Below are 14,180 nucleotides of genomic sequence, written 5' to 3'. Positions count from 1 at the left end.
GAGGACCACACAGCAGTCCACACAGCAAAACACATCATATGCACTACATGCTATGCAATACATTTTAAATCACATCCACCTAAGTAACATTACTAAGTCTTTGGTTTAGTGCTACTACAGCCACAGTGCGTGTATACTCCGGGTACGAGCTATGAACTCCATCTCGCGATACGCCCATAGGGCTGTCAGAGAAGGCCCACCGTGAGTACTCGAAAAAATAAAAACATGCCATCCACCGGCTCTCAACAGAAAAGTAAATGACTGAAATTAAAGGTGCTGACTCCAGCAATTTAAAAACAGTACGATTGGCCCTCTTGAATGTACCACCGGGGTTGTCGACTGTCCTAATGACTCACCGAGCGTTATGTCTAACCGCCACAGTGACCCGACAACCGCGACCACTGCTTCCCCCCAAATGGTAAACCAACACCTTAACCTCTGTTGGGAAGGGTTGTAGCACGGGATGGTGAAAATCCTAAACCGCATACTCCTATATGATAATAGTACGATTGCATAGTGCCACCGCGTCCCATACCACGGGCCACCAATGCACTCGTTTCCAAGCCGACTACGGCATCTAGTCTATTAATGCATTATGCACCATGATGTCAACATTCATCACATAAGCATCTCATCACTTGGCATTTAGAAAGTAAACATAGCACACATGCATGACAATGTGAGGATGACTAATCTACATAACATGTTCAGGATGGCATGACTAGACTAGATACATTTAAATGAATGCCAAACAATGCCTTGAAATAAGGCCAAACATCCTCTCCCCACTTACCTGTAGTGTACAAGGATTCCCGTTTGGTACGGGTGAGATTCGATGCGAGAAGCGTAGGATTTGGTGAACCTAACATGATTGAGCAGGGTTAGTACTTCACCATTTTGGAATCAAAATTAACGAAATCTGATAACAAAATCATGTTTAGAACGTTAAAAGAAGGTCACACGTCCGATTTGGGTCCAATCAGACGTAAGAATCACATTCGGGGCCTCTCAGGTGGGTCAGACAGCCCACTTGTCTGGCCCACCGGTCTGGCCCACCGATTGGGCCAGGGGGCCCTGCTAAGATTGGTGGGCAGGGTGGCCCACCGGTTAGCCCACCGGTCTGGCCCGCCGGTTGTGCCCGAAGGCCCTGCCCTCTCAGGCAGATGCTCACAGGCGGGCCAGATGGCCCACCGGTCCTACCCACCGGTCTTGGCAGAAAAACTGCTGTTTCTTCCCAACTTCCTCCATTCTTTGGGGATTCAAATGGGGCTTTTCCCAACTCATTCTTCACACTTTTAATGTCTTATAGGATGGTTCTATCCTAGATCTAGGTTAGAATCAAGTGATGGGAAACCATCTTACCTTCTTTGCTCAAGAAAACCTTCAAACCCTCAAAATCACTTCAAACCCACAATGCTTCTCCAACCCTGTCAATACCTCTTCAAATCCTTCAAGATCAACACATAAATCATCTATTAAACCTTAGATTCATCATTTCAAAGGGGACTTACAAGATCTCAAGAAACCCTACTCAAATCAAGGGTTTATGCTTGGGTATGGTGAATGTTTAAGGAACCCAACTTTGCTTACCTCTAAATGTAGATCTAGTGTTGAGGATCACTCTTCCGGCACCGGAATGGGAAGATCAAGCTTCGGCGCCGCTGAAATCCTTCTCTTCTTCCTCTACCTTCTCTTCCCTTCTTCTCCCCTTTCTTTTCTCTCTCCTCTTTACTATCCTCACCAACGTACGAGTGTCATAAATGAAAATAACAGAAAATCATAAATGCTATGTATATACTTCTTAAATAACTAAATAGTTCACATGGATGGGTCACTCAGGTGGGTGGGTGCGCCCACCTGTCCGCCCACCTGAGGGCCAAAACTTGGAATTTTGACAGAGTTTGGGCCTCGGCGTGAACCCCACCCCTGGCATATGATGTAATATACGTATATACCTTAATATACTGTTACAATACTTGCTTTATCCATATATGACCTTATGGTAGGTGCATGTACACGGCTTGGGTACTCCCGTGTCTTCTGGCACTGGCATGGACTTATCGGGCCAGCCGGTGTTTAGGGTCACCCTTGCCATCATAGTCCATAAGGAGCCCGCTCTAACTCTCTCCGGTTCGGGTCCTGTATAGTTAAACCGGGTCAACTATGTAATCAGACCGGGTTTAAGAAGTAGGGTATTACAAAAATAATCCATATAGTAATACCTATAATCCAGGATGGAGAAATCACCCAAATTTCTCCTAAAATCAGGGCAACCAAGTAGGGCCTTCCAATTTTCATAATCAAGGTCAACCTGGACCCCAAAGGCCTCCCTTTGCATAATAATATTTTTTCCAAAATATTTTTCCTAGGTCAAATGTAAGACCTTAGGCTAGTTTTCCTAGGGCCCCTCTCCTATCATCTTATCGATAACCCCCTGGGTTTACCAACACTGGAGAGGCAGGTAGAATAAGTGACTTGAAAAAAATATGGCCTTCCTTATGACAAGCCATCAAAATCTTATGAGAGAACTCACCCAAGTTGTCTCAATTATGTGTGAGAGGAAGAAAGGAACTTTACCCAATCAACCAGAGCCTAACCCTAGGCATCATCAGCCTGTTAGTTCACAAGCACCAACTAATGCACCACTAAATATAGTATAAAGTTAGACCCAACAAGTGCCCTCTAACCAATGTAATGTTGTTTATGCCCTTAGGAGTGGTAGAGAGTACTAATAGAGTGTTCTTAAATCTTCCCCATCTATTACTCCTATTAACTCTCCTTTAGTTGAGGACACAAGTGTGCCTCTTGTTTCAGGTTCGTATGATGAACCTAAAGATTCTTCTGAAACTAAAGATGATTTGGTTGAGCAAACCAAAAATATTCTTCTGAAAAAGAGTAAATCCCTAATAGTCCTTTTGTTCATCCTGTCCCATTTCCAAATCATCGGTACACAAAACGAAGACTATTTCCATGGATAAAATTTTAGTAGTCTTCAAAAAGGTAGAAGTGAACATCCCTCTTTTGGATGCCATATCGCAGATCCCCGCCTATGGAAAGGTACTGAAAGATTTGTGTACTCACAAACGTATCACTAGTGTTCCCAAAAAGGCATTCTTGGAATGTGACATTAGTTCCATAATTACTCAGCCTATAGCAACCAAGTATAAGGATCCAGGGAGCCCTACCATATCTTGTGTCATAGGCAACACCTATATTGAGCATGCCTTACTCGACCTTAGCGTAAGTGTGAATCTTTTACCTTACCATGTGTACAAGCAACTAGGATTTAGAGAATCGAAAGCCACAAGAACTACTCTTCAGTTGGCAGATAGGTCTGTTAAGATTCCTAGAGGGATGGTTGAGGATGTCTTACTAAAGGTAGGGGAATTTATTTTCCCTGTTGATTTCATTGTGTTAGATACCAAGCCCTTCTCAATTAAGGAAGAGATCCCAATAATTTTAAGAAGATCATTCTTGGCTACCAGTAATGCATTAATCAATTGTCGGAATGGTTTCTTAGGATTATCTTTTGGTAACCAAACTGTTGAGTTTAACATGTTTAGGATAGGCAAGCAACCACATATGGAAGAAGAGATCAATATGCTTAAGGATTTTTTGGATTTTTTTGATGATTTAGTTACCAACTTTGATATTGATTTTGATTCAGAATTCCAAGAGTGTATGGATAAGTTAGATGATGATTGTGAGAATTTTTTTCTAAAGCCTTGGGTCTTCACACAACTGTGGAGCCCTTAGGACCCCTTTCCAATTCCATTCCCAAACCTTCCATAGTTGAGCCCCCGAAGCTAGATCTTAAGAAGTTGCCATCTAATTTGAGGTATGCTTTCCTAGGGTATGACCAGACTCTTCCTATGATAATTTCTTCAAATTTGACTTCTAGCTAGGAAGAGGAGTTAATTAAAGTATTAAAAGATAATAAAGAAGCCCTAGGTTGGACCATGGCTGATATCAAGGGTATAAACCCTTCTATTGTGCAACATCATATACATCTTATGGAGGATTCCAAACCATCCACGGAACCCCAAAAAAGAGTTAACCCAGTGATGATGGAAGCCATTAAGAAAGAGATCCTAAAGTGCTTGGATCATGGAATAATTTATCCTATTTCTGACAGCCGATGGGTATGCCCAGTTCATGTAGTGCCTAAGAAGTCTGGTGTGATTGTAGTTCCTAATGCCAATAATAAACTAATTCCAACCCGTGTCCAATCAGGGTGGAGAGTGTGTATAGACTACAAAAAACTTAATGTGGTAACTTAGAAGGACCACTTCTCATTGCCATTCATTAACCAGATGTTAAAGAGTTTAGCTGGACATGAATACTATTATTTTCTTGATGGATATTCCTGCTATAACCAGTTCCCAATTGCTTTAGAGGACCAACATAAGACCACTTTTACATGCCCATATGGAACATTTGCTTACAAATGTATGCCCTTTGGACTTTCCAATGCCCTTGCTACATTCCAACGATGCATGATGAGCATATTTTCTGACATGGTCAAAAAATTCTTAGAAGTATTTATGGATGACTTTTCAGTTCATGGGAATTCCTATTCTAAATGTCTTCATAATCTTTCTCTAGTTTTAAAAAGGTGCATATCTAATAATTTGATTTTGAATTGTGAGAAATGCCATTTTATGGTTAAATTTGGTATTGTTTTAGGCCATGTAATATCCAAGGAGGGAATTAAAGTAGATGAGCCAAAGTGGATTTAATTGATAATTTACCACCTCCTCAATTTGTTGAGGATGTCCGGTCTTTTTTTAGGGCATGTAGGCTTTACAAAAGGTTTATTAAGAAATTTAGTTAGTTGGCCTGACCTCTCACTTTATTGCTTGCCAAAGATCAAACTTTTGAGTTTTCTAAACAGTGCCTAGAATCCTTTAAGCAACTTAAGAAGGAGTTGACCAATGCACCCATTGTTCAACCACCTGTTTGGTTTAAACTTTTTAAACTAATGTGTGATGCTTCGGATTTTACCATAGGTGCGGTTTTGGGTCAAAGGATTAATAAGTTGCCCACTATCATTTACTATGCTAATAGGACCTTAAATGATGCACAACTCAATTATGCAACCACTGAAAAAGAATTTTTCGCTGTTGTGTTTGCATTAGAAAAGTTTCGGCCTTACTTAGCTGGTCTACATGTGGTGGTGTATATTGATCATTTTGCTCTCAGATACCTAATTCTGAAGAAGGATGCCAAACCCCGTCTAATTAGGTGGGTTTTACTTTTGCAAGAGTTTGATTTTGAAATTAGGGATAAAAAAGGAGTTGAAAACCTAGTTGCAGATCATTTATCTCAACTTTTAAATTCCTTGATTGTCGATTTTCCAGTCAACGAGAACTTTCCAGATGAACTGTTATTTGCAGTGACCCATGAATCATGGTTTGCTGACATTGTCAACTTCTTAGTTTTAGGTGTGACTCTGGATCACTGGTCCACCCAACATAAGTATAGGTTTAATTCCCAAGTTAAGCACTTTTTCTAGGATGATCCTTATTTGTTTAAGATATGTCCGGATTAGATTATCCGATGATGTATGGGGCATCGATTTCATGGGACCATTCCCTAATTCCTTTGAGAATTTGTACATACTTTTGGTTGTTGATTACGTTTCTAAATGGATAGAGGCCATACCTTGTAAATCTAATGACCACAAAGTGGTGGTTCAATTTCTTAAAGAGAACATTTTTTTCCCGCTTAGTGATAGGGGTACTCATTTTTGTAATCGGCCTTTTGATGCCTTAATGAAAAAGTATGAGATCACCCATAAGTTATCTATCCCTTATCACCCCCAAACTAGTGGCCAAGTGGAGGTATCTAATAGGCAGATCAAACAAATCTTAGAGAAAACTGTTAATCCCAGCCATAAGGATTGGTCCCTTAGGCTCATTGATGCCTTGTGGGCCCATCAGGCTGCATTTAAGACTGACATTGGTCAGTCTCCCTACCATTTGGTGTATGAAAAAGCTTGTCACTTACCAGTTGAGTTGGAGCATAAGGCCTTTTGGGTCATCAAGAAGCTCAACTTTGATTTATCTGATGCGAAAATTCATCATAGGCTCTAACTATTTGAGTTGGAGGAACTTAGGAATGATGCCTATGAAAGTTCTAAGATTTACAAGGAAAAGACCGAAGCTTTCAATAATAAGCACATTCTGTGCAAATCTTTTACAATTGGTGATAAAGTCTTATTGTACAACTCTCAATTGCATCTTTTCCCTGGTAAGCTTAGATTCTGATGGGATGGACCATTTATTGTTCATACCGTATATCCCTATGGGGTTGTGGAGATTCTGAATCCAAGAACAGGGATAATTTTGAAGGTTAATGGTCAGCGTTTGAAACTGTTCCTTCTACTACTGGTAGTGAAAAGGTTATGGATCTCCATGAGCCTCTTTGCACTGACGACTAACTTTTAATCAGGTATGACCCCCTTGCATTGTCTTTGCTTTTAATTCTTTCCATGCATTAAGGATATTGTATGACTTAAGTGTGGGGGAGGGAAACCAGTTTTTTCTTTTTTCACTTTGTTTTTTTTATTTTTCTTTTTGTTTTTTGAGCTTGCTAAAGGATGAAGTCCTACTTTGGCCTTTGGTTAATGATCATATCATTCGGTTGCTTAATGTATGAAAGTAAAAGTTCTGATTAAGGTACCCATTTTGAACATATAAAAACTCAGTTGAGAAGAAAGAAACAAGCCTGTGTCTTGAGATCGGACTTTCTTTTGAAAAATAAAAGACCCCTATTTTATGGTGTTGGACCATATGTAAGTCTGTGGGTTCCTAGTACTTTTGATTTTGAGTTGAGACCTTCTTTTTAATTTAGCGTGAGTTGACATATACACAATTTAAAATGAAATGTGAAATATGGTATAAAGAAGAATAAGAGTTGATTCCCTTGGAACTAGACAGATCATTATGCCTCAGAAAGCGTGGTGTCTTGATCAAAATTCCTTAAGAGAAAACTTTTCAGGGAATTCTAGCATCACTGTCTTTGTGGGCATGTGTAAAAAGCGAAGCTACATAGTAACTTGGGTGTCTGGTGTTTGCTCCACCATGTCATTCAGCCTAAAAATAGTGGAGTAGAATAAAGTTTATTAAGCGAAAAAAGGAGAAAAAAATATGCAAATGTCAATAATGCTTGGTAATATGTTTTGGTCAAAAACATTCCAATGCCTTAGTCATTGGTCCCCTATTTTTTTCACAAGTGATTTTACCTTAAGATAAGGATTTTTTGAAAGAGACGAGATGAATTCCAAATTAAGAAATATGCTAGTGCCTGGAATTGATAAAAGATAATAAAAGTTCAAGTGTGGGGGTCCATTGTAAGAGAAATTATCTTTGCTATAGATCTGTATAGGTCTTACCTTTAGCCAAGGTTGGGATTTGTTTATTCTGAATTTTGGGTGTATATTCACTGTAAACACCCATGAGACACAACTCATCCCCTAGGGGTGACCTAGGGTTTAAAAGGCTTGTTGCACATGCTAAGTGCAACCGTGATTTCTACGAAAGTGAGTTAGGTTTTTTGTTTTATTCTTTTTCTTTTTGTTTTGCTCGAGGACTAGCAAAGTCTAAGTGTGGGAGAATTCTGATGAGACATTTATGTGTGAAATCTAGGGTAGTAAAATATGCATTTTACATATTTAAAATGAAGCTACCTTGGGTTTTACTCTCTTTTTGCATGTTTTATATTTTCAAGGCCTTAAGGACTATCGGAAGCTATATCTCTAATTTTACACGGAAAGAGGTCATATTTCTTTTCATGGTTACGAAGAGGATGAAATTCTGAGCAAGATGGACTAATCAATTAAAAGTACACATTCGTTTGGTCACCCGTATAAGTGATTATTCTTTTTAGGCTAGAAAAAGAATAATGAATCAGAACTTAACCGAGATGCAAAACCAGCCCATTTGCAATTGTCCCAAAGGTACAAGGAATATTTAAAATACCAACAATGATTGATGGACCACATCCTTAAGTGATTGAAGATTCATTTTTGGCAACAACAACTACCTAGCGTAGTTGGTGAGTTGTGGTGTGTAAAATCCCTTGCTTATTAGGAGGTCTCAAGTTCGAACCTCTTAACTGCCATTTTGTTGAGGTTTTTTTTTAGAAGATTTTCTCTCTCCTACTCATCACTCAAAAGGGGTCGGCCAAAGGGTTTCCTTTCCAAAAGAAGAGAGAAATGAGGAAATAAAGAGAAAAATAGAAAAAAATGAGAAAAAATATGAAAGGGAAAAAAAAAGGAAAAAAATAATTAAAAAAAATCATCCAAGATGTTGCCCACGTTTAAAGAAGAGAGAGAAAAAAAAATAAAAAATAAAAAAGGAAGCAAAATCGTTGGTGATTCCCTACTTCCTACAATTCTCTATCTTCTCCCTCCACCTCATCAATAAAAAAAAATATTTTTTTTTCGAAGTTAAAATCTTTAGCTTCCCTCCCCCATTCTCTATATAATAGAATTAACACAAGGGGAGGAGGCACTCTATTCTTTTTCTAGGGTTTTTTTTAAGTTACTCTATCTCTTTCTCTAGTTTTCTCTTTCTCTAGCTCTAGTTTTAGGTTTATGCTTTAAACACTTTTGTAAGTACTTTTTATTCAATTAATGTAAGCATTTTTGTTTTTGATTTAGTCTTTTATTTTTATTGTTTAAGCAATTGAAGTTGTAATTTTCAAGTTCTAGTTCTAGGCTTAGTTCTAAGTGATAAGAACAAGCTATAAAGCATGTCTTTCAATTTCAATTTTTTTTTCTTCAGATTTTTTTTCTCTAGTACTCAAAATTTCAGATTTGGTTTATTCCATATCTGGTTTTTAGTACTTGTAGTATCTCAAATCAAGTAAATTTTTAGTTCAAAGGTTGAAGTTCAAGTAAGTAGGCTCCTTCAGTAGTCTTCTCTCCCCCCTCTCATTCCCTTTTCTGACTACCCTTTCTTTCTTGATTTAGGATTTTAATTTCAGTCATTACATTATTGCTATCCCTTTCCCCCAAGGTTCATAGCTAGTGTATGTGCTGGCTTTGCCCCTCCTAGCCATAGAACCATCAATTTATTGCTTTAATTTTAATTGTCTCCCTTTCCCTAAAGCCAAGTAGAGTAACCCTTGTAAGAGTGACTCTCTGGTTAAGTAGGGAAGCTCATATTATGATGCATCCCTCGGGCTAAGTAGAGAAACCTACTTGTGAGTCTCTCTCTAGCTTTATCCCCTTTCTTTTACTTTTTTTTTTTTTTTTGCATTTTTGTTCCTTCATTGCTTTTTAATTGCATGGGGTGTTTATTTTCAGTTATTTATTTATTTAATTTTAATTACGTGGTTTGTGTCTTTAAATTCTTAAATGACGAATGGTTAGGACATTATTTTAGATACATATGTTTAGGACGGTAATTAGAATTAGATCACAACCATTAATCGGTTCACTTTTGCATTATTAAAAGAAGAAAATAAAATAAAATGGCTACTCTCCCTATGTTCGACTCGTAGCTACACTGATCTGTACTCTTACTATTACATTTTAAATCCTAATAGAGGACAACTAGTACTACTGTCCTCCCAGGGGAAAGGCTTTGGGCCCCTTCATGAGCCAGGATCTACAAAACCATGTCTATGAGACTATCTGTGGCAAAGCAGTCCTTCTTGAGTCCAAGACTTCATTCATTCCTGAGGTTTGGGTCTTCAGCTTCCTGGCTAGTTCAACTTGCTCCTCAGAGCCGGTCACAGGAACTAGGTGAATTTTATAAGAGCGTACATGGCCTATTGCATCTACATGGCTCTAGAGGATGCTTCTCGCATATGCATTCCCCTTTTGTCATCTTGAAAACTACGGAGTACAACACCGCACATCCATCCAATGGTAACTTCCCGTATGCTCGATCTCTCACAAAGGTATTTGAGTATTTTCATATGGATCTACAGGGTGAAGATGGAAAGTCCCCATCAGATAAGTTTTTTCGGAGAATCTTACACAAGATGGAGTTGTATGGTGTGATGAGAGACGATGAGGAGGAAGTAGCTCAGGAGGAGGATGATGAGGAGGATGATGACTACGTCCTCAAGGTGAATGAGGAAGAGGCAATGGAGGATGAGGTTCCCATTGATGTAACACCACCATCTCTAGTTGGAGCTTTTGATTTTTAGGAGATGATGGACCGGCTAGAGGCACTACAGGCAGGCCAAGAACGGATCATGGAGAACCAAGCACATATGGATACGGATCTTACATACCTATCCAATTCCATGAGCTCAGTCTCTACGAAAGTGACGAGGAGCCTAAAACAGCTCTAAAAGGAAGTGGATTTGATGAACCGTCACTTCGATTATTATGATCGCCATCTCAACATCAACTCGAGGTCTCAGGAAGAAGTTATTAACTTAGATGATGATTGATTATGTAGTGCAGCAAGTTTGGAATGGTTTTATGTAATTCATGTTTTGGGGAACTCTTCTTTTATTCTCTACTTTTCCTTCTTTTCTCTCTATTCATTATGTCACTCTCATTTGTCTTTAAACTTTTGTACTTTCTTTTTATAAATGCAATATGATGTGCATTTTGGCTTTTATCTCATTTCAGCTTTTATGTGAAGTCTTTTACATTCTCCCCAACCCCAAATCCTATTATAGATTCTACAGGGTTCAATCTTGCAAGCCGTGTGTAATTAGAGTATCGTTCTCTGATACCACCATTGTCATGCTTCATTCTTATAGAATTAGACCAGTGACCGGGTTCCCTCCGGGTAACCCAAAACCACCAGAATCATCTGATATAGTAACCACAACACAACATGCCACAATAATTCGGAAATATAATTAATTAAATCAGTGGAAGACTTGTCATATATATTTACTTGTAAATTCTCCACCTACACTTGATACCCAAATTGTTATATATAATATATTTACATGTGGGCCCGTAGGCATGATATTTACACAAGAAATAAAAATTTAAATATCTAGAGCACATAAAGGGGAATACCTCAAAAGAATAAAAAAGAAGAGTTGTGCTGGAATACCTATTGTTGCCTTGCAATGCAGCCCTCACACAGGCACCCAGCGTCGTGCCCAAATTCCTTTGTAACCTACTAACCTCCCACTAGAGATTCGTCAGTGGACCCCAACACTTATTTCTCTACTAGGAAACCTGTAAAATCATCTAAAAAGGTGTGTACAAGAGGGGTGAGCTCACTAGCTCAATAAATGAAAAGAAAAGACTCACACAAGCAATTGCATTTCAAATGATACTACATGCATGAGATTCATTTTACGCCTATCCACCTAGGCAACATTACTGAGTCATAGTTTATGTGCTACTCACAACCACAATGCATGTATGCCCCGGGTATGAGACATGTTCTCCATCCTATGATACACCCATAGGGTTGTAGAAGAGGGCCGGCCGTGAGTACTCGAAAAAGTAAATGGTGGCCAAACCATAGCAGAAATGTAAATCATCGTCGAACCATAGAAAAAAAGTAAATCATGGCCAAACCACAGTAGAAAATAAATTCAGTACACTCGGCTCTCTGAATATATCACCAAAGTTTCCAACTATCCTAATAATCAGCCAGGCATACTTTTAACCACCACGGTGGTTCGCGACTGACATTTTGTCCTAGTGATAACCTAACATCTAAACCCCTATTGGGAAGGGTTGTAGCACGAGGGAATGTCAAATCCTAACCACATGCTCCTATATATAGATAGTACGACTGTATAATACTTCTGTGTCCCATTCCACGGTGTACCAATGCATTCATTTTCAAACCGACTACAGCATCTAATCTAGCCATTCAATACATGCCCGACTAATCATCATTATAATCAAACAATCGATAAATCCATGCTTATGTTTCAAAACAAATAATCAGTATTTGGAAAGTTAAAGATTCAACCTATTCTTTTCTAAAGGCATCTAGTAGTAGTCAAGCATATGCCTGAGAATGGCATTCATAATGTCAAGATAATATATATGAAATGAAGATGATGCCATAAACACTCCCAAAAATGAAACAAACGTCCTCTCCCCACTTACTTATTCTTGTACTAGAATATGCACACATTGTATGAATAAGATCCAGCGTGTGAAGAGAGTCTCAAAACCTAACACAGAAAGAAAACTTAGAATATGTCCGTTCCGAAACTATAAAATGACGTAAGATATGGTCATGACACGTCTAATAATGCAAAGAAGGTTGTCGATGAGTTTGAGTTCAAACGGAGCTCATTTGGACCACAGGCGGGTCATATAGGTGGATAGTAGGACTCAACTGTGCAAACTACCCAAGCAGACAGCACTCAGACAAACATCGACAGGTGCTACCGATGGGGCTAGTACTCACTGGTCTTACCTGTCAATAGGACCTCAGGGCTAACCCAAGACCAATGGGTGCTACCGACGGGTACCTAGACCCATCGGTCTTACCCGCAGATAGGACCCCGATGCCCAGTCAGAACCAATGGGTTATACCGATGGGTCTAGGCATCCACTGGTCTTACTTGTCTATAGGCTCCAAAGCCTAGATAAGATTGGGGGGTCACACTAGTGGGTCTGGTTACCCATCAGTGCTACCCACCAATATTTGGTAGGTTCTGTTGTCCTTCTTCTCTTCTTCATCCCACCTCTTGGGAATCCAAGGGTGTTGTTTCAAACTCATTTCTCACACGCTTAAGGCTTCATCCACCTGAACATATTTTAAATCTAAGTTCAAATCATACCTTAGCTTAAGAAACCCAACAAACTTTAGGATCCTTTTCCCAACTCAGAATGTCACCAAAATGCTTTCAAATCTTAATTTCTCTTCCTTTAAACCTTCAAAGAATCACATATGGTTTCTATTAACTCTTTCATTTGACCACACATAAGTGGGTTTCATCATATTCTAAGGTTTTATTGCATTACCTACTTCAATATGTAGATCTCAAGGAGTCGATCACTATTCTGGAGACGAAAAGGTAAGATACAGATTCAGAAATCAAGGGAAAACACTTTCCTTTACTTCCTTCCCTTCTCTTCCCTCTTTTCTCCCTCTTCTTTACTTCTCTCCACCAACCTTTGCTGAAATAATAAATGGGAGAAGAGTAAATGCTATTTATGGTTATAAATATCTACTAAGGTGCATTTGGTTTTGTCACTCTTTGGCCCAAATCACATTAAACCGTGATACTGGGGCTAAGTAGCCAATAATATCGGATATGCATGACTTCACTACAACAGGGAACCGGAAACATGTGTGCTTACCTAAGTTTGGTTCGTTGGGGCTAACATTTCCCCCACAGGTGGGTCGCACTGAAGGGTCTCATCCACCAGTGCCCATCCACCAATTGGCCAGAACATGACAATCCTTGCCAGATTTCGATGGGAAATAGATTCTTAACATGAATCTCACTCCCGCCAATTGTCATGGACCAAGCTCTCATCATCGAATACGATAACATACCTTTACTTGTACATGGCCCTATGATACATGTAAGGGCACAGCTTAGGCATGCGAACCGAGCATCAGCTCAATCTTGTCCGACCATCTGGTATTTGATGTCACCCTTGCTATCATACACCATAGGGCACCTGCATCAATCCTTGCTGATTCGGACCTTGCACGACCAAAGTGAACCAACAGGTCAGTAAACTGGGTTTAGGGAGCAGTGCTCTACAAGTAAGATCCATGATATCTGGAATTCCCATCCACAACTTATTGGTTTACCAATGGCCACAATCTACTATTTAAATTGTGGAGCGTTGGATGAGGTACTTCATCTAGTCTGGTGACATGGAGTCATAGAAGAAGATTGTGGTAAAATGGGAGAACATATGTAAGCCTAAACACGAGGTGGCCTAGGAATCAGAAAGTTGGGGGACGTAAACAAAGCTTGCTTGTGTAAGTTAGCATAGCAGATCAAGCATGATGACTCTATTATGAGTAAATTTTTTAGAGCTTGAGATTTTTATAATCTGATGGCTCTCTGAGAGTAGGCTATAAGTCCTCTTCTATTCTTCTTGGGCTAAAAAAGTTTTGGCCCTTTGTCTTAGAGTTTGAGCAGTGGACTGTGGGCAATGGAAAAAAAAAATAATTTATGGCTTGACAAATGGATGGATGGATGGAAATTCAATTGCTAAGGACTCTAATCTAGATCTAAATTATTTTGATGGGGTAACTATG

Source organism: Macadamia integrifolia, unplaced genomic scaffold, assembly GCF_013358625.1.
Source record: "Macadamia integrifolia cultivar HAES 741 unplaced genomic scaffold, SCU_Mint_v3 scaffold2182, whole genome shotgun sequence".
NCBI classification, from domain to species: Eukaryota; Viridiplantae; Streptophyta; class Magnoliopsida; order Proteales; family Proteaceae; genus Macadamia; species Macadamia integrifolia.
The sequence above is the reverse complement of the archived record's forward strand: the minus strand, read 5'-3'. Positions refer to the sequence as shown.